The sequence below is a fragment of the Lepidochelys kempii genome, chromosome 1, assembly GCF_965140265.1.
Source record: "Lepidochelys kempii isolate rLepKem1 chromosome 1, rLepKem1.hap2, whole genome shotgun sequence".
Taxonomy (NCBI): domain Eukaryota; kingdom Metazoa; phylum Chordata; order Testudines; family Cheloniidae; genus Lepidochelys; species Lepidochelys kempii.
This window is the reverse complement of record NC_133256.1, coordinates 134,306,327-134,325,143: the sequence shown is the minus strand read 5'-3', so window position 1 is coordinate 134,325,143 and position 18,817 is coordinate 134,306,327.

The window sequence follows — 18,817 nt, the reverse complement described above, 5'->3', positions numbered from 1 at the left end:
TGGGGGATGCTGTTGCTTACAACAGCTCCCTTCGAAAGTTCTTCATCTGAATGCCTCTTGTGGCATACAAGGAAACATGCCTTCTACTAGGGGTGGGGTTTGATCACCCAAGGGAAAAAAATGTCAACATCTGTCTGTCACTGCACAGCGAATGGCCAATTATCATTTTTTTCTGTTTCTGTAAGCGCCAGTCAGACAATGACCCTGAGCTCCGTCCTTTGTTGCCTGCACCATTTCCCACCACAGTTTCACCTCTGATATGCAAATAGAGAAACTGCAGTTTTTGTCTTACTGAAAAGGAACTTTGGGCACATTCACTGGGTCAACAATCCAAACTTCTGCACAGCGATTCAGCCTGCTGTGTGAGAAGCAGGGTGCCCGGGGGGCTTTCCTCCCACATACTACTTTTTTTTTTTTTTAAACTGGAATTAACCATCTGGCTGTTTTGGTCCTCAGAAAAATAGCTGAACAAATTATGACATGACACACAGTGAGTGGGTACTTTTCAGCTGATAAGTGATAAGTGGAACTGGCATTCCAGCGCAGAGTCCCTGCTGCACTCAAATGCAACTCATGAACGGAAAGATAACCAAGCTCAGCTACTTTCAAGGGCAATGTGGACCTCATAGAAGCGGTGCAGCTCAGTGGTATAAAGATGTTTTGTGCTTCTACAATTTGCTTGTTAATGTTATTTTGGTCTTATTGTATTACATTTTGTTTGGAAAATCAAAAATGTTGTCACTTGGAAAAATAAATGCCATACATGTGACACTGAGTAAGAAATGAAAATCTAATGACCTAGTCCTATGTATGTACTGGTAATGCCATGAAATAATAACTCTACATCTGGCTGAATAATGTTTGTAAATACGGTATTGGATGGCTCTTTTTCCCCATCCCCTTGTGAACTGGTATTGGGAAAGTCGCAGCAGGATGTGGATTACTGGGCATGATAAATTAAAGTGTATGTAATATATATTAATAATTAATAATAATATATATATATTACATACACATCTAAACTAAATGTAAACTTTTGTGAATATTTCATTCCTTTTGCTAATGCCCTAGTGAGGCCATCATTGCCTTATAAAAACAGCAACTTGAGTAGGTGCTTTGTCTGAAAAATTTCAAAGGCTTTCGTTAGAAATGTAATATGTTTACAGGCACAATGATATGCCATCGTTATTCAGAATGAGTGACACACAAGAATCCATCTACTGCAAGAGTCCAATAAAAACAGCAGGACAGAAGCCCCAAAGACATCAGATAAAGGCGGCATTTAAAAGCTGAATAAGCAAAGTAGTTCTGTACTAAAATGATCCTGAGCAGAATTCTGTGAAACACTGCTAAACTAAAATTCCATCAAACAGCAGAGGAGATAACGATGCGTGTGTTTCTTCTGAGACTACTGCTCTAATAAAGCCCACTCTGTAAGTAGTAGTATAATAAAACCTGTCCTGTGCCATAATTCATTAATCCCTCTTTTCCCAGAACCAACTTTATAGTGGTGTTCATATACTGAAAGAGTTAGAAGAAGCTGTCATTTGGATCCAGAAGCATCCCATGGTGGAGATTGCTGCTAATTGTTCCTAGATAAGAAAGTTAGCAAGATGTACATGTCTGTCTTCAGACTTTTTTCTTTCTTCTAGAGCGTGATCAAGATTGTCATCTTTGTCTGTTCTGTTTTGCTTCACTCAGTTAGCCATTGGCCTTTAAGTCTTTCCTCATGTGTGAATTCCTGTTGACTTCAGTGGCTAGAAGTCCTAGGTGTGGGCATTCCAATAGTTCATAGGAAGTGCTAAATGTAGTATATTCTGCTGTTTCACAATGAAAGACTGTTTCAAAAGGCTTTCATAGTGCGTATATCAGGGAGGAAGCAAATGCAGAACTGCCCCTCATGCCAATTCCTTGTACTGTCTGGAAAAAATGGATCTGAATTCTGTTGTGAAAATCTGTAGTTTCTGAATCATAGAAAGTAAAATCTCCATTTCTGGTCATGCATGAAGGATTTTCATTGCTTCACCCACAGGTTCAAATCCTGAAGGAATATTTTAAATCCATAGTTTTTAAGGCCAGAATGATCATCAAGTCTGACCACCTACATAACACAGGCCATAAAATTTCACTCGGTGATTTCTGCAACTTGTCCATAACTTCTGATTGCACTACAATATATCTTTTTAAAAAGACATCAGAACAGGACATAGTATTGCAGTGATGGTCTCCCTAATGCCATATGCATTGGTAATACCACTTCCATACTTCTTTTCGATATTTCCCCATTTATACATCCAAGGATTATATTTGTTTTCTTAGCCACTGCATTACATGAGTGTTCACGTTCATTTGGTTATCCACCAGGACCTCCAGCTCCCTTTCAGTCACAGCTTTCCAATACACTGGTTTTCTTTATCTTGTAAGTGTGACCTATTTTTGTTTTGTTTGTTTCTACATGTATGTCCTGGCATTTAGCTATATTAAAGCACATGTTGTTCAAGTGACGCTAGCTCACCAAGTGATCCAGATCACTTTGTAGAATTGACCTGTTGTCATCGTTTAGCACGTCATCATTTTTGTCATACTCAAGATGATTTTACATTTTATTCCAAGTCATTGATAGATACTGAATAGTGTTGCCCCTTTTTGGCCCAAGAAGTTAGCGAATATTTGGGGCTTTGCCAGGCTGTTTCTGTTAGAAGGATAAATTGATAACAGAGTCAGGTATTTCTGTGGTGCAATGCTCTTTATTTACAAAGAATCTATACAATCTCCTGTTTCCCTGAACATAGTAGAAATAATCAAGAGGAAGTTTCCTTGTTCAGAAATCCAAGTCTGCCTTTCCATGCAATTCTGTGCGTAAAACAGCTCTGTCTTTGAGCTTCCTCCCAGGGAAATGCTCATGGCTGCTTTTCTCCCTTTCTGTTGGCTTTCTGATCACTTTCCACCTCTTTCGCACAGATACACAAAGCTGCAAACAAACTCCCTACCCCTGCATTTGCAGTCAGTCCCCGGGGAAATCTCTCTGCCCACCTGGATAGCTTAGCATCTGATCAGCTTTGCCATGCAGACCATTGCCTTGGGCAGTGACTTCCCATTGTTTCAGCTATTGCTACACCAAGGAAAATTTAATTGTTCCTTCTATTTAGCCTAATTGAGTTAGTTAGCACAACTGTCTACATTAACCATGTTTGGTTGATGGCAGCCATTAACATATTCCAGCATAATTAGAGAAGTGGTCCAAGAACAGATCCCTGTAGCACCCAACTAGAATTATCACTATTCAGCGAGGATTACCTGATTTTACAATTACTTTTTGAGATCTATCAGTGAGAGTTTTTAATCCATTTCATGTGTATTACCTAGATTTTTGTATAGCACTTATATTTTTAATCAGGATGATGATGTGATATTGTTTTACGCTTTACAGAAATCTAAGAATGTTATAGCAACACAATTACCTTTCTCAACCAAGCCTGTAATCTTATTAAACTTTTTTTTTTTTTGGACACAGCCTATTTTCCATAACACCATGTTATTTGGTATTAATTATGCTACCATCCCTTACAGGGAACATCTAAACCAAACATCTGAATTTTACAGCTCTGGTTTATATTTATAATATTAGAACTTCTATAATGTCTAATAATAAATCCAACCAATAACTCTTCTGCTATTCTGTTTGGACCAAATCCTGCACAGTCCCTACTCCTTATTTAAGCAAAAGTTCCATTAAAGTCATGGAATTTTGATCTGACTGCAGGATTTGGTTCAGGATTTTTGGGAAGAGCTCCACAAATGGAGTCACAGGTGATCTTCAGTGGAATTCTACCTGTCCCTAGAGGAGGGCTTTAAACTAGGTTCACCAGGGGAAGGAGACCAAAGCCCTGAGGTAAGTGGGATACCAGGAGGAAGCACGAGCAGGAGAGCGCAAGAGGGGAGAACTCCTGCCTCATACTGAGAAAGCAGGATGATCAGCAAGTTATCTTAAGTGCCTATACAAAAATGCAAGAAGCCTAGGAAACAAGCAGGGAGGACTGGAAGTCCTGGCACACTCAAGGAATTATGATGTCATTGGAATAACAGAGACTTGATGGCATAACTCACATGACTGGAGTATGGTCATGGATGGATATAAACTGTTCAGGAAGGACAGGCAGGGCAGAAAAGGTGGGGGAGTTGCATTGTATGTAAGAGAGCAGTGCGACTGCTCAGAGCTCCGGTATGAAACTGCAGAAAAATCTGAGACTCTGGATTAAGTTTAGAAGTGTGAGCAACAAAGGTGATGTCATGGTGGGAGTCTGCTATAGACCACCAGACCAGGGGGATGAAGTGGATGAGGCTTTCTTCCAGCAACTAATAGAAGTTACTAGATCACAGGCTCTGGTTCTCATGGGAGTTCAGGATCCTGACACAAGGAAGAAAGGAGAGCAGCAGAATACGGACCCTGGACTTTGGAAAAGCAGACTTTGACTCCTTCAGAGAACTGATGGGCAGGATACCCTGGGGGAATAACGTGAAGGGGAAAGGAATTCAGGAGAGCTGGCTGTATTTTAAAGAATTGTTATTGAGGTTGCAAGAACAAACCATCCTGATGTGTAGAAAGAATAGTAAATATGGCAGGCGACCAGCTTTGTTTAACAGTGAAATCCTTGCTGATCTTAAACACAAAAAGAATGTTACAAGAAGTGGAAGACTGGACAAATGACCAGGGAGGAGTACAGAAATATTGCTCAGGCATGCAGGAGCGAAATCAGGAAGGCCAAATCACACTTGGAGTTGCAGCTAATAAGGAATGTTAAGAGGAACAAGAAGGGTTTCTTCAGGTATGTTAGCAACAAGAAGAAGGTCAAGGAAAGTGTGGGCCCCAACTGTATGAGGGAGGCAACCTAGTGACTGCTGGAAATGGCCCACCTCAATTATCACTACAAAAGGTTTTTTTTCTCTCGTGTTGGTAATAGCTCACCTTACCTGATCACTCTCCTTACAGTGTGTATGGTAACACCCATTGTTTCATGTTCTCTGTGTATATAAAATCTTCCCACTTTTCTCACGAAAGCTTATGCTCAAATAAATTTGTCAGTCTCTAAGGTGCCACAAGTACTTCTTTTCTTTTAACCTAAAGACAGAGGATGTGGAAAAAGCTAATGTACTCAATGCTTTTTTTGCCTCCGTGTTCATGAACAAGGTTAGCTCCCAGACAACTGCACTGGGCAGCACAGTATGGGGAGGAGGTGACCAGCCCTCTGTAGAGAAAGAAGTGGCTCAGGACTATTTAGAAAAGCTGAATGAGCACAAGTCCATGGGGCTGGATGCACTGCCTCTGAGGGTGCTAAAGGAGTTGGCTGATGTGATTGCAGAGACACTGGTCATTATCTTTGAAAGCTCATGGCGAGCGGGGAGGTCCTGGATGACTGGAAAAAGGCTAATGTAGTGCCCATCTTTAAAAAAGGGAAGGAGGAGGATCCTGGGAACTACAGGCCAGTCAGCCTCACCTCAATCCCTGGAAAAATCATGGAGCAGGTCCTCAGGGAATCAATTCTGAAGCACTTAGAGGAGAGGAAAGTGATCAGGAACAGTCATGCCTGACTAACCTAATTGCCTTCTATTGATGAGATTGAGATAACTGGCCCTCTGGATGAGGGGAAAGCAGTGGATGTGTTGTTCCTTGATTTTAGCAAAGCTTTTGATACAGTCTCCCACAGTATTCTTGCCAGAAAGTTAAGTTATGGGCTGGATGAATGGACTATAAAGTGGTGTGACAAAGTTCCTCCTCTGCCTTGGTGGGTCCTGCGTTTGTTGGTAGATTTGCTCACCTCAGAGGTTCACAGCAGCCCTCAGTTTGGCCACTTTCGTGGATCAAATCTGCCATTCACTCAGTTAGCCTCATCACTGGCTAGCATGGGGAAAAGGAAGAACAATCCCCGCAGTCTCTGCTGATCCACCTAGTGGATTGGAGAACAGGCCAGAGACCTTCCCCTCTGGTGGAACCTACAGTCCAGGTCAACTCCTCCTGTATCAAGTAGGGAGTTGGAGGGATGGGGGGAACCCGGGCCCACCCTCTACTCCAGGTTCCAGCCCAGGGCCCTGTGGATTGCAGCTTTCTACAGTGGCTCCTGTAACAGCTGCATGATAGCCACAACTCCCTGGGCTACTACCCCATGGCCTCCTCCCAACACCTTCTTTATTCTCACCACAGGACCTCCCTCTTGATGTCTGATAATGCTTGTACTTCTCAGTCTTCCAGTAGTATGTCTTCTCATTCTCAGCTTCATGTGCCTCTTGCTCCTCGCACGCACCACAAACTGAAGTGAGCTCCTTTTTAAACCCAGGTGCTCTGATTAGCCTGTCTTAATTGATTCTAGCAGCTTCTTGATTGGCTGCAGGTGTTCTAATCAGCCTGTCTGCCTTAATTGTTTCCAGAAAGTTCCTGATTGTTCTAGAACCTTCCCTGTCACCTTACGCAGGGAAAAGGGACCTACTTAACCTGGGGCTAATATATCTGCCTTCTGTCACTTTCCTGTAGCCATCTGGCCCGACCCTGTCACAGTGGATGGAAAGCAGGCTAGATCATTGGGCTCAACAGGTAGTGATCAATGACTCCATGTCCAGTTGGCAGCCGGTATCAAGCGAAGTGCCCCAAGGGTCGGTCCTGGGGCCGGTTTTGATCAATATCTTCATTAACGATCTGGAGGATGGCGTGGATTGCACCCTCATCAAGTTTACAGATGACACTAAACTGGGAGGAATGGAAGGTATGCTGGAAGGTAGGGATAGGATACAGAAGGGCCTAGACAAATTGGAGGATTGGGCCAAAATAAATCTGATGAGGTTCAACAAGGATAAGTGCAGAGTCTTGTGCTTAGGACGGAAGAATCCCATGCACTGCTACAGACTAGGGACTGAGTGGCTAGGCAACAGTTCTGCAGAAGAGGACCTAGCGGTTACAGTGGACAAGAAGCTGGATATGAGTCAACAGTGTGCCCTTGTTGCCAAGAAGGCTAACGGCATTTTGGGCTGTATAAGTAGAAGGATTGCCAGCAGATGGAGGGACGTGATCGTTCCCCTCTATTCAACATTGGTGAGGCCTCATCTGGAGTACTGTGTCCAGTTTTGGGCCCCACACTACAAGAAGGATGTGGAAAAATTGGCAAGAGTCCAGCGAAGGGCAACGAAAATGATCAGGGGGCTGGAGCAACATGGTTTATGAGAAGAGGCTGAGATTGTTTAGTCTGCAGAAGAGAAGAATGAGAGGGGATTTGATAGCTGCTTTCAACTACCTGAAAGGGGGTTCCAAAGAGGATGGATCTAGACTGTTCTCAGTGGTAGCTGATGACAGAAGAAGGAGTAATGGTCCCAAGTTGCAGTGGGGGAGGTCTAGGTTTGATATTAGGAAAAACTATTTCACTAGGAGGGTGGTGAAGCACTGGAATGCGTTACCTAGGGAGGTGGTGGAATCTCCTTCCTTAGAGGTTTTTAATGTCAGGTTTGACAAAGCCCCGGCTGGGATGAATTAGGTGGGGATTGGTCCTGCTTTGAGCAGGGGGTTGGACTAGATGACCTCCTGAGGTCCCTTCCAACCCTGATATTCTATGAGGAGAACAAAGGCAAGACAAGATTATGATGATCACACCACGATGATGATGGCTCAGGCAACGGTGCTATACAGAAGGCTTGGGGTGTTCATCCCCTGGGAGGCATCCATGGACAGAGGGACTGTTCTCATGGGATGGACTCCCTCTGAGTAGGGAAGGAACTAAACTGGGATGGAGGTTGGCACAACTGATTAAAAGAGCTTTAACTTAGGAACTCAGGGGAAACAGTTGGAAAATACTTGCGTAATCTCTGTGCCTGATTCTTGATTTTCCTCACAGTCAATATTAGAAAGAGAGAATACAGCAATGGAGAAAGGAACAGCAGTGGGTAGGAGAATGGACATTAAGAGGAAAGATAGCTTCACTGGTCTTGGCACTAACAGTCAGGTATGCAATGCTGTCAGTAAAATGGCTGTACCTAACTGGGTGAGGAATCTGGGCAAAGCCAAGCAGAAACAACAAAGATGATTGTACACCAATGCGAGGAGCCTGGGTAACGAAATGGAGGAACTAGAACTATTGGAGCAGGAAGTGAAACCAGATATTACAGGGATAACAGAAACATGGTGGAATAGTCGTCATGACTGGACTACAGGCATTGAAGGATCTGTGGTGTTCAGGAAAGACAGAATTAAAGGTAAAGGTGGTGGAGTAGCACTGTAAAGAAATTAGAAGTGATGGAATGGATATAACAGAGTCGGTTTGAGTCACAAACACTTTGGGGAAGAAAGCTACCAGAGAGAATTGTATTCTGGGATATGCTTGAGGTATGCTACAGACCCTCATGATCCGATCTGATATGGATAGAGACCTCCTTAATGTAGTTAATGAAATAAATACTACTGCAACTTGTGTGATTATTGGAGACTTTAACTTCTCTGATATAGATTGGATGACTAGTGCTACTAATAACAGTAGGGCCCAGATTTTCCTGACGTGATAGCTGACAGATTTCTGTACCAAAGAGTCACTGAACCTACGAGAGTTGATGTCACTTTAGATTTGGTACTGGTCAGTAGTGAGGACCTTATAGAGGAACTGGATGTAGGGTTGCTGTGACGTTACCCAGGGAACAATCTGGACCGATGGACAACTGTGTCCACAGGCGCCAACTTTTGTTGGTGCCGGTGGGTGCTCGCGCCCCCAGCCCTGCCCCGCCCCAAATCCCCACCTCGGCCCCACCTCCACCCCCAAGCACGCTGCGTTCCCCCTCCTCCCTCCCAAGCTTGCCGAACGAAACAGCTGTTTTGTGGCGCAAACGCTGGGAGGGAGGGGGGAGAAGCAGGACCCAGTGGCGCACTCAGGGGAGGAGGCGGAGTGGAGGCGGAGGTGAGCTGGGTTGGGGGGGCAGGGTAGGGCGGGGAGCTGCTGGTGGATGCAAAGCACCCACCAATTTTTCCCCGTGGGTGATCCAGCTCTGGAGCACCCACGGAGTCGGCGCCTATGACTGTGTCTCCCCTCAATTCTCCAACATGGGGTGTCTTTTACACTGCTTGACTGTGAGAGCAACCACTCTTGGTTTCCCCACACTCAGCCTCCAGAATGTAAATCACTCCCAGCTTTGCTGTACAAGTACTATAGCCAGCCACCCATGAATTACACTTCAGGGCAATATCAGCAAACTCCCAGTCATAGACTTTCCCGCAGAAATGTGCGTCTTGTACTGCCCAGCCCCTCCTGGACAATACAAGCTCATAGTCTGTCATTTAATTAATAGAAAATGATATTCACAAATCTTGTTATCCCAAATGAATTTTTCCAAGTACTTCAATCCAAACACACGCTTGTTTAGATAAAACAATAAAACATGTTTATTAACTACAGAAAGATAGATTTTAAGTGCTTACAAGTAATGAGGCATAAGAGTCAGAATTAGTTAGAAGCAAATAAAAGGTAAAATGCAACTAATATCTAACTTAGAAGCTAAGTGGATTCAAAGCAAAGGTTTCTCTCAGCACATGCCTTCAACAGTGTTACTGGCTGGAATCCTTTTAGCCAGTGCCCCTCCCCCAGTTCAGTGTTAATTTCTTTGTCCTTCAGGTGTTGTTGATGCCATGGGCAGAAAGAAAGGGAGGAGTATTTGGGGGGGTCCATTCCCCTTTTTTATGGGGACTTGACTTCACTGGAGTTACACCAGGAGTGAAAGTGACATAATTATGCCCAAATCTAAAGGGAGTTGTGTGTCCAGAGATCTGGCCTCATTCGTCTTTTTAAACAATTCTGGCCATGGGCATGCAATGATGTTTGTCATGTAAAAAGTTAAGTCACTGTGATATAAAATATTCCTGGACAGTATATATTTTTGCTTACTTTCATCCAAATCACCCATTATTCCCTCAGGAAAACCTGCCACAATGGTCCTGAGAGGAGAGAAACTCTGAGTTTGTGCTTAGATATTGTTGTGTTCCAAAAGCGAAATCAATCATTTGGACTGAATTCAGAAAAAGAGGAATCTCCTTTTATAGGGAGTGATCCAGAGCCCATTCCATTGACTACAGTGGGCTTTGGATCAGGCTCATAATTAAGGGGAGTGATGCTCACATTTTTGCACAGTTTTACTTCTAGAGAAATTAATCATCTCCCCTCCCCCAGAATGACACCACTAAATGTGGATTCCACTGTCCTCCTGTGGCAACCTGTCAGTGTTCCCAGAATTGGGAGTTGCTGTGTTATCTTTCTGCCTCAGCAATTGAGAATTTTGCTGCTGCTAAGTCATGTATCAGCTCCCTGACACATCAACGTGTCTGCCCACCCAGCAAACTCTTCAGGACTCTTCCAGTCCCAACCTTGCCTAGTGGGTAACAGCTGGCGAACCCTAACTTCTGCGTTCCTCAGAGATCTTTTGCACTATCCAGCCCTCTCACTGAATGTTTGTGGAGGTTATTAAGCTCACGCTCCCTTAAAGAGACAACACACAGCATCTTATTACCTTAACTGAGGCTAACAAGCATTCTATTTTAATCAAAACACTGACTTGGTTTATAGTCAAAGTAAAACCCATTTATTAATCAGAAAGCCATAGGTGTAAGTGATACTATGTATAAGGAGTAAAGATAGAAAGGGTCACAGGCAAACAAAAAAGTGAAAATATGCTTCTAAGGCTAAAACCTGATTTAACAGACTAGAATCTCTAGTTCAAAAAAGTGTTTCCCACCAAGTCTCTGAACCAGAATGACTGCCCAGACTCTCTGGCCAGGATCATTCACAGATCTGAGTGCTCAGTTCCTTTCTCTCCTGTGGTGAAGGATGCCAAAATGGCTTTTTTTTCTTTCTTTTTACATCTTCCCAAAGTTCATTGACCCTGCTTCAAGGGATAAGGAGGTTTCCTGGGAGCGCAGTCCCCATCCCTCATGGAGATTGCTAAGTGGCCAACTTTTCCCACTTGTGCTCCTGATGGCATAGTTTACCGTGCATGTAAATGTGCTTTTTTGGGTGTGTCTTTGGTCACACCTTGCTTAATTTACCTGTGAGATGCATTCAAGCAAATGGAACCACATTCCTTTTAGCCAAATTTATTATAAGAACATATTTTTTAAGTCCTTTGTGGGTTTACAGTATATACATCATGCAAGAATATTAATGATCCGTGAATTATTATTTTTCCCATGAGATATTACATATCTTCTTTTGGATATATAGCATGAAAACAGAGTACCATCTGGCACTGGGGTTCTCTGAGGGACAGGCCATCATAATCAGATTAGTTAAAACTAGCACCTGTGGAGAAGTCCATGGTCACAATGTTTGAATTGAGATCAGATATTCATCCTTAATATTTCATTTCCTGGTTTTGGTTGGTTTGTGTCATAACCTTTACTATCTCAAAGTAAAGTTTTATTTGTGTGTTGACAAGTCTTTAATCTTCCCTACTCTCACAATGATCTTGGTTCATTGTCTCACATACAATGAGCCATTCAAAAATACATCAGCATGAGAAACGTTTAATGACACATGAACCATACTGATCCAGCCCTTCAACCCACACAAACAGCTGCTCTTTTTAAATATTAATACCAATTTGCCTTCTTGGTGGCTGATATATGGCTTTGAAGGTAATTGATATATGGATTTGAAGGTAATATAATGGCTCACAGCCTTTCAAAAATTATTTTAATAATTTTAAGTTAGCTTTCTCAGCTTTTGCTTTTCTAAAAGAGACTGTGTGTGTTTGTATGTGTGTGCGCATATACACATGTGGAGAGGGTGAGATGCTACATTATGGCAGCTAGATGGTACTGTCACAGCTGCAGGGCTAATCATCCTTTCTTTGGTTCCTTTCTTTGGTCTCTGTGAGTGTACCCCTCTCAAGTCTCAGACCTTGTGTCTTATTCTTTTCTGGGGAGGAATCACATGATTTTCCCACTCTTAGACCAGGTTACTGCACTCTGCAAGTTTGGCTGGATTTGGTACTTGCAGTTCTTCCCTGTCAGGGTCTGTGAACTGTGGATTACAGGTGACCCCCACCCCCCAAAAAAGCCTTTTTATCAGACCTTGCTTAATTTACCTATGAGATGCATTCAAGAATTGTTTATTTTTTTAAGAAGTTGATGCTTGCATAATTTCATGACTCCAAGGGCTGAGCTTTAAGAAGAACACTAGACATCGCAAAAGTTAGCAGCTCTGAGTTAGACAACAGGGATCAGTTTAGTCCTTTGTAGTTTAACTTGTATGCACATTTTATAAACCCAGACATTAAAAAAGTGAAGTCCTATTTTTCGTTGTCGTTTGTGACACCGTGATACCCCAGTATTCACCACTGTCATGTAATTAGGATATGTCTTATGCAAAGTATGACTTCTGAGGTGTCATTCTAAAAGTCTTGATCCACTAGACAGTCATTATCTCATTGGATTGTATGTGCTATCATCATTGTATGAAGTTTGGCTATGTATGTGTTGCTGAAACATGTCCTGAGGTTGAAAACACCCACAAGCAGCCTTTCAGGTATGACAGTAAAAAGGCCAAACAATGTTAATGGCTTATTGAGGAAATGCACACAAGCACAAGGATTACCCAGGATCCGTGTACAACAGAAACCTCTCAGAGATAGCTCAACACAATGGGAACTGTTTGACCCAGGTCACAGCAAAAGAGCTTTCCAGCAAGTGGGAAGAAGATATAAAGGGACACAATGACATCATGAGGGGACCTCACTCTCCTTATAACAACACACCTGGAAACACCTGCAGATCAAAGATTGAACTGTGGGAAGTGATGGTCCAAGGCTAGAAGGATCTTTAGCCTGTGTATGAAAACCTGGGAAAGCCAAGGCAACTTGTGCCTTAAGAATCTGCCAGCCTGTTTATCACTCAGAGTGAGAATTTGCTAATTTATATCCTACCTATCTAGTGTGTTAAACTCAGTTTGCATGTTTTTGTTTATTTACTGAGGTAATCTGCTTTGATCTGTTGGCTATCACTTATAATCACTTAAAATCTACCTCTTGTAGTTAATAAACTTGTTTTGTTTTCTAAAACCCAGTTTGTGCAATTCATAACTGGGAGGGCAAGGAGCTGTGCATATCTCTCTCTCCATGTTGAGGGAGAGGGCGAATGTCAATTAGCTTACACTGTGCAATTCTCTGTGCAGCACAAGACAATATTATTTTGGGTTTACACCCCATAGGAGGTGTGCATGTGAGTGCTGGGTAAATCCCCACACTGAATCCTCCCACACAGAGCTGATTTCAGTCTGTGTCTGCAGCTGGGTGTGACCTTACCTGTGTGCATGCTAGAAAAGACTTGAGGGCTTGGCACAGCAAGGACAGGGTGAGGAAGCCCAGGCTGATGGAATGGACGGGCTCAGTGGGACCCCAGCACACCTGGTGGCACCCCGAAAGGGTGGGTCCAACCTATCACACTGTGCACCTTGTGTAGTCACTTATGTCTGTGAAAAATGAGTGTAAAACATTACCATTCTGACCTGGTAGCATTTGACATTCACTTTGCACATGGGTAAATGACTGCACAAGAGGCTTCCTCAGGGAACGGATGGCCAGGATCCCCTGGGGGACTAACTTGAAGGGGAAAGGAGTCCAGGAGAGCTGGCTGTATTTCAAGGAATCCCTGTTGAGGTTACAGGGACAAACCATCCCGATGAGTCGAAAGAATAGTAAATATGGCAGGCGACCAGCTTGGCTTAATGGTGAAATCCTAGCGGATCTTAAACATAAAAAAGAAGCTCACAAGAAGTGGAAGGTTGGACATATGACCAGGGAAGAGTATAAAAATATTGCTCGGGCATGTAGGAATATCAGGAGGGCCAAATAGCACCTGGAGCTGCAGCTAGCCAGATATGTCAAGAGTAACAAGAAGGGTTTCTTCAGGTATGTTGGCAACAAGAAGAAAGCCAAGGAAAGTGTGGGCCCCTTAATGAATGAGGGAGGCAACCTAGTGACAGAGGATGTGGAAAAAGCTAATGTACTCAATGCTTTTTTTGCCTCTGTTTTCACTAACAAGGTCAGCTCCCAGACTGCTGCACTGGGCATCACAAAATGGGGAAGAGATGGCCAGCCCTCTGTGGAGATAGAGGTGATTAGGGACTATTTAGAAAAGCTGGACGTGCACAAGTCCATGGGGCCGGACGAGTTGCATCCGAGAGTGCTCAAGGAATTGGCGGCTGTGATTGCAGAGCCATTGGCCATTATCTTTGAAAACTCGTGGCGAACTGGGGAAGTCCCGGATGACTGGAAAAAGGCTAATGTAGTGCCAATCTTTAAAAAAGGGAAGAAGGAGGATCCTGGGAACTACAGGCCAGTCAGCCTCACCTCAGTCCCTGGAAAAATCATGGAGCAGGTCCTCAAAGAATCAATCCTGAAGCACTTGCATGAGAGGAAAGTGATCAGGAACAGCCAGCATGGATTCACCAAGGGAAGGTCATGCCTGACTAATCTAATCACCTTTTATGATGAGATTACTGGTTATGTGGATGAAGGGAAAGCAGTGGATGTATTGTTTCTTGACTTTAGCAAAGCTTTTGACACGGTCTCCCACAGTATTCTTGTCAGCAAGTTAAGGAAGTATGGGCTGGATGAATGCACTATAAGGTGGGTAGAAAGCTGGCTAGATTGTCGGGATCAACGGGTAGTGATCAATGGCTCCATGTCTAGTTGGCAGCCGGTATCAAGTGGAGTGCCCCAAGGGTCGGTCCTGGGGCCGGTTTTGTTCAATATCTTCATAAATGATCTGGAGGATGGTGTGGATTGCACTCTCAGCAAATTTGCCGATGATACTAAACTGGGAGGAGTGGTAGATACGCTGGAGGGGAGGGATAGGATACAGAAGGACCTAGACAAATTGGAGGATTGGGCCAAAAGAAATCTGATGAGGTTCAATAAGGATAAGTGCAGGGTCCTGCACTTAGGACGGAAGAACCCAATGCACAGCTACAGACTAGGGACCGAATGGCTAGGCAGCAGTTCTGTGGAAAAGGACCTGGGGTGACAGTGGACGAGAAGCTGGATATGAGTCAGCAGTGTGCCCTTGTTGCCAAGAAGGCCAATGGCATTTTGGGATGTATAAGTAGGGGCATAGCGAGCAGATCGAGGGACGTGATCGTTCCCCTCTATTCGACATTGGTGAGGCCTCATCTGGAGTACTGTGTCCAGTTTTGGGCCCCACACTTCAAGAAGGATGTGGATAAATTGGAGAGAGTCCAGCGAAGGGCAACAAAAATGATTAGGGGACTGGAACACATGAGTTATGAGAAGAGGCTGAGGGAGCTGGGATTGTTTAGCCTGCAGAAGAGAAGAATGAGGGGGGATTTGATAGCTGCTTTCAACTACCTGAAAGGGGGTTCCAAAGAGGATGGCTCTAGACTGTTCTCAATGGTAGCAGATGACAGAACGAGGAGTAATGGTCCCAAGTTGCAGTGGGGGAGGTTTAGATTGGATATTAGGAAAAACTTTTTCACTAAGAGGGTGGTGAAACACTGGAATGCGTTACCTAGGGAGGTGGTAGAATCTCCTTCCTTAGAGGTTTTTAAGGTCAGGCTTGACAAAGTCCTGGCTGGGATGATTTAACTGGGAATTGGTCCTGCTTCGAGCAGGGGGTTGGACTAGATGACCTTCTGGGGTCCCTTCCAACCCTGATATTCTATGATTCTATGATTCTAAGATGGTGGAGAACTAGATCCTGAGTGCAAATGATCAAATATTTCTCAAGAATCAGACGTTGACACAAATGGGAAGTTCCTCTTCTTTATACATTTGTTTTTCCAGGGCAGAGATGGGATTATTTTTTTCCAGCTAAGGGCCTGATCAAGGGGAGTTTGCCATTGACTTTAGGTGAAACAAGTTCAGCTTCCAAATGGAATTTTCCATTTGATGGTAAAACTTCTGAGACCATTAAAACTTTATTCACCTGGATCACTGTGAATTCTTTTAGTATGCAGTGTAATATTCTTGATTGTGGTCCATAAAACATGCCTAATTCCAATGCTATTTAGAATGGCTAATGTCCCTATCACTATGTCTTCTCATTTCCTCCTGTTGCGGCTCTTATTCCACAGGGTGAAAATCAGAACCATAAAATACCTTACTAGTGCATTGGGGGGAAGTTGTTGAAAAAGTGCAAAATGATACTCTCTGCGCTTTAAGGGCTGGATGGAATGTGGCTTTCAGACATAGCCCACACTGGAATAGGGTTTGGCACAGAAAGATATGCTGTAATGGGAGCACCTAACAAGAATGTCGACTGTGGCTTCTCCGAGGGTTCCCAAGAAGCACTTGGTGTAGCAGCAGCCAGCTAGGTCACACCAAGAGAGGATGCAGCATATGCTTACTCTTCACATTAATATGGCTATGCTGGCCAGTGCTCAGAGGGTGGAACAATATCTCTACTCTCTCCATGTCTTTACTGCCCCTTTTTGAATGGTCAGTGTCCCCACCAGTGGTAGCCCCACACCACTAGCCATGTTATTACTATGATTATTTGTTATTTGTAATATGGTAATGACTAAGGCTCCAATCAGTTGTGCTGGATGGGGTACAAACATGGAAGATGAGGACCTTGCCTCAGCTGGCCACTGGGCAGGACACCAAAGGCCACATGAGCACTGGTCAGCCACAGTAAAGCCCAAATACTGCTGTTCATATGTTTCTATTTTTGTGTTTAGTAATGAGAGCCATTAAGAGCTATATGAGCGGTGGAAAGGTCACTTTCCTCAGTTGTTTGATTTTCAATTGTAATAGCTTTCATTGTTCCAGTTTCACAAGACAAACACAGCTTCTCTTCGCCCACTATAGATTTTGAAATGTAGGTTAGGTAGAGGAAAGGATTTTTTCCTCAGGATACATGATTTCAAGAGGACCCCAAATACACAGGATTACTCAATTAAAAAGAAAAGAAAAAAAACAGACACGTTGGCTCATACTCTTCCATCAGTAGCTGAAGTCAGTTACATTATAGCAAGAAAATTGAAAGGGCAAGAGGAAAATGTAACAATTTTTTTTTTAGTTCATAAATGTTGCTGGTTTATTTAAACCTATAAACAGAAACATATGCTGCAAGTTATTACCAGCTGCATGCCTGTTCGATTGTGTGTGGTCAAATAAGGCAACGGGGTTTAGAAATAAGACTCTGTAGTAATTCAGAAGCCTCTTTTGCCCACTGTAAAGTGGACATATTGACAGGCTTTTATGTCCAATAGTACACACCATCCTCAGTTAAAGAAACCAATCTTAAAACGGTTAAAGAAAACGTCTGATACATTTGCTGTGGCAAGGAATCACTTATCAACAATTGTGGTTGTGAAATCCCTGCTTCTTTATTGTTTTGTCTTTATGATCCCCACTTCTCTATTGTTTATCTGTATGGTCTCCGTCTGGTTCTTTGATTGTTTCGTCTGTGGCATAACTAATTTTGCTAGGTGTAAGTTAACTATGGTGGTGGGGTATGATTGGCTAAAGAAGTGTTTTGCAACGTGTTAGGATTGGTTAGAAAATTGTTTAGTAAAATGATTGGTTAAGGTCTAGGACTCAAGTTTCACTATATAAACTGGGGTCCAAAAGGAAGTTCTTTGGAACTAACTCCAGGGCACAGCCCCAAGATCAGAGCTGCCAGACCTCAACACCCTGCCAATCACACCGTGCAGAAGCTGGAGTCCCCTGATGACCTGATCCTGACTGGCCAGCAGAAGTTTATCTGGGAGTGATGAGCATTGCAAGCTTAATGTGTGCATTCTGTTTTGGTGATTGTTAATAAATAGAAGTTAAGGATATTACTGTTTAAGGCTCTTTCACTAGTAAAAGATCCCACAGACCCATAGAGCCCTGAGTCTACAGGGAATGGGTATTATATCCAGAGCCCACAGAGGAGTAGAGCCCAGAGCTTAGGGAGGAGTAAAGTTAGGTGCCTTTCACCTGGAGCCCTAGGAACTGGGAAAGGGGGTGGGTGCCTAAATTAATAGGGTTACTCCTTGAGCCCATGGAAGGGTAAAGGTGGGTGCCCTAGAGTGTGTGGGTAACAGATTAGCCACCTAGATTACATGCCTAGGGTCTTCAATGGGCATGAACTCAGCATGGCTAGCCCCTCCCGCAGCTCATGCTGCTGTTGCTACACTCTATTTTTAGCATGCAAGTATGTCTCCAGAAGCTGGAAATCACACCCCCAGCTCCAAGTGTAGACACACCCTTGGTGCTAGAAACCTTATCAGGGCAGGGGCAAGGGGCACTATTGCTCCAAACAGACTAGCTGAGCTAGGTCAGAACTAAGGGAAGTGTATTATTGGCAATACCAGGAGGGATGAGCTGGAGTGCCGATGCGAAGCGCAGCCAGGAAAGTAACAAATACTTTCCTTATGGATTATATTTTCTAAATGGGCAACCAACCTAATTCTCAATTACTGAGGGACAATCTCCACTCATTGATTTACTTTATTTTCCACAACCAAATCTCTGTACAACTTTTCATGAGTGATGTGCCCGAATATTTGGATTCTAATATCTAAACTGTATCGTTAAATCTATTCACCTAAATATTTGGGTTATTGCTGATTATGTACTCTATGTATCATATGACTTTAAAAATGAACTTTGTATTTGTGGATAATCTAAGCACTATACCCAGATGTACAAACACTCTTTTTTCGTAACCTATGTATTATATAATTTTTTTTAACATTAGGTTTAATAAAAATGTTATACACTGTCAAAGGTACACTACCCCATGGCTTCTAGAGATCTCGCCTGCCTCAAGCACTGTGCCTCTGAGTGTTTCTACACT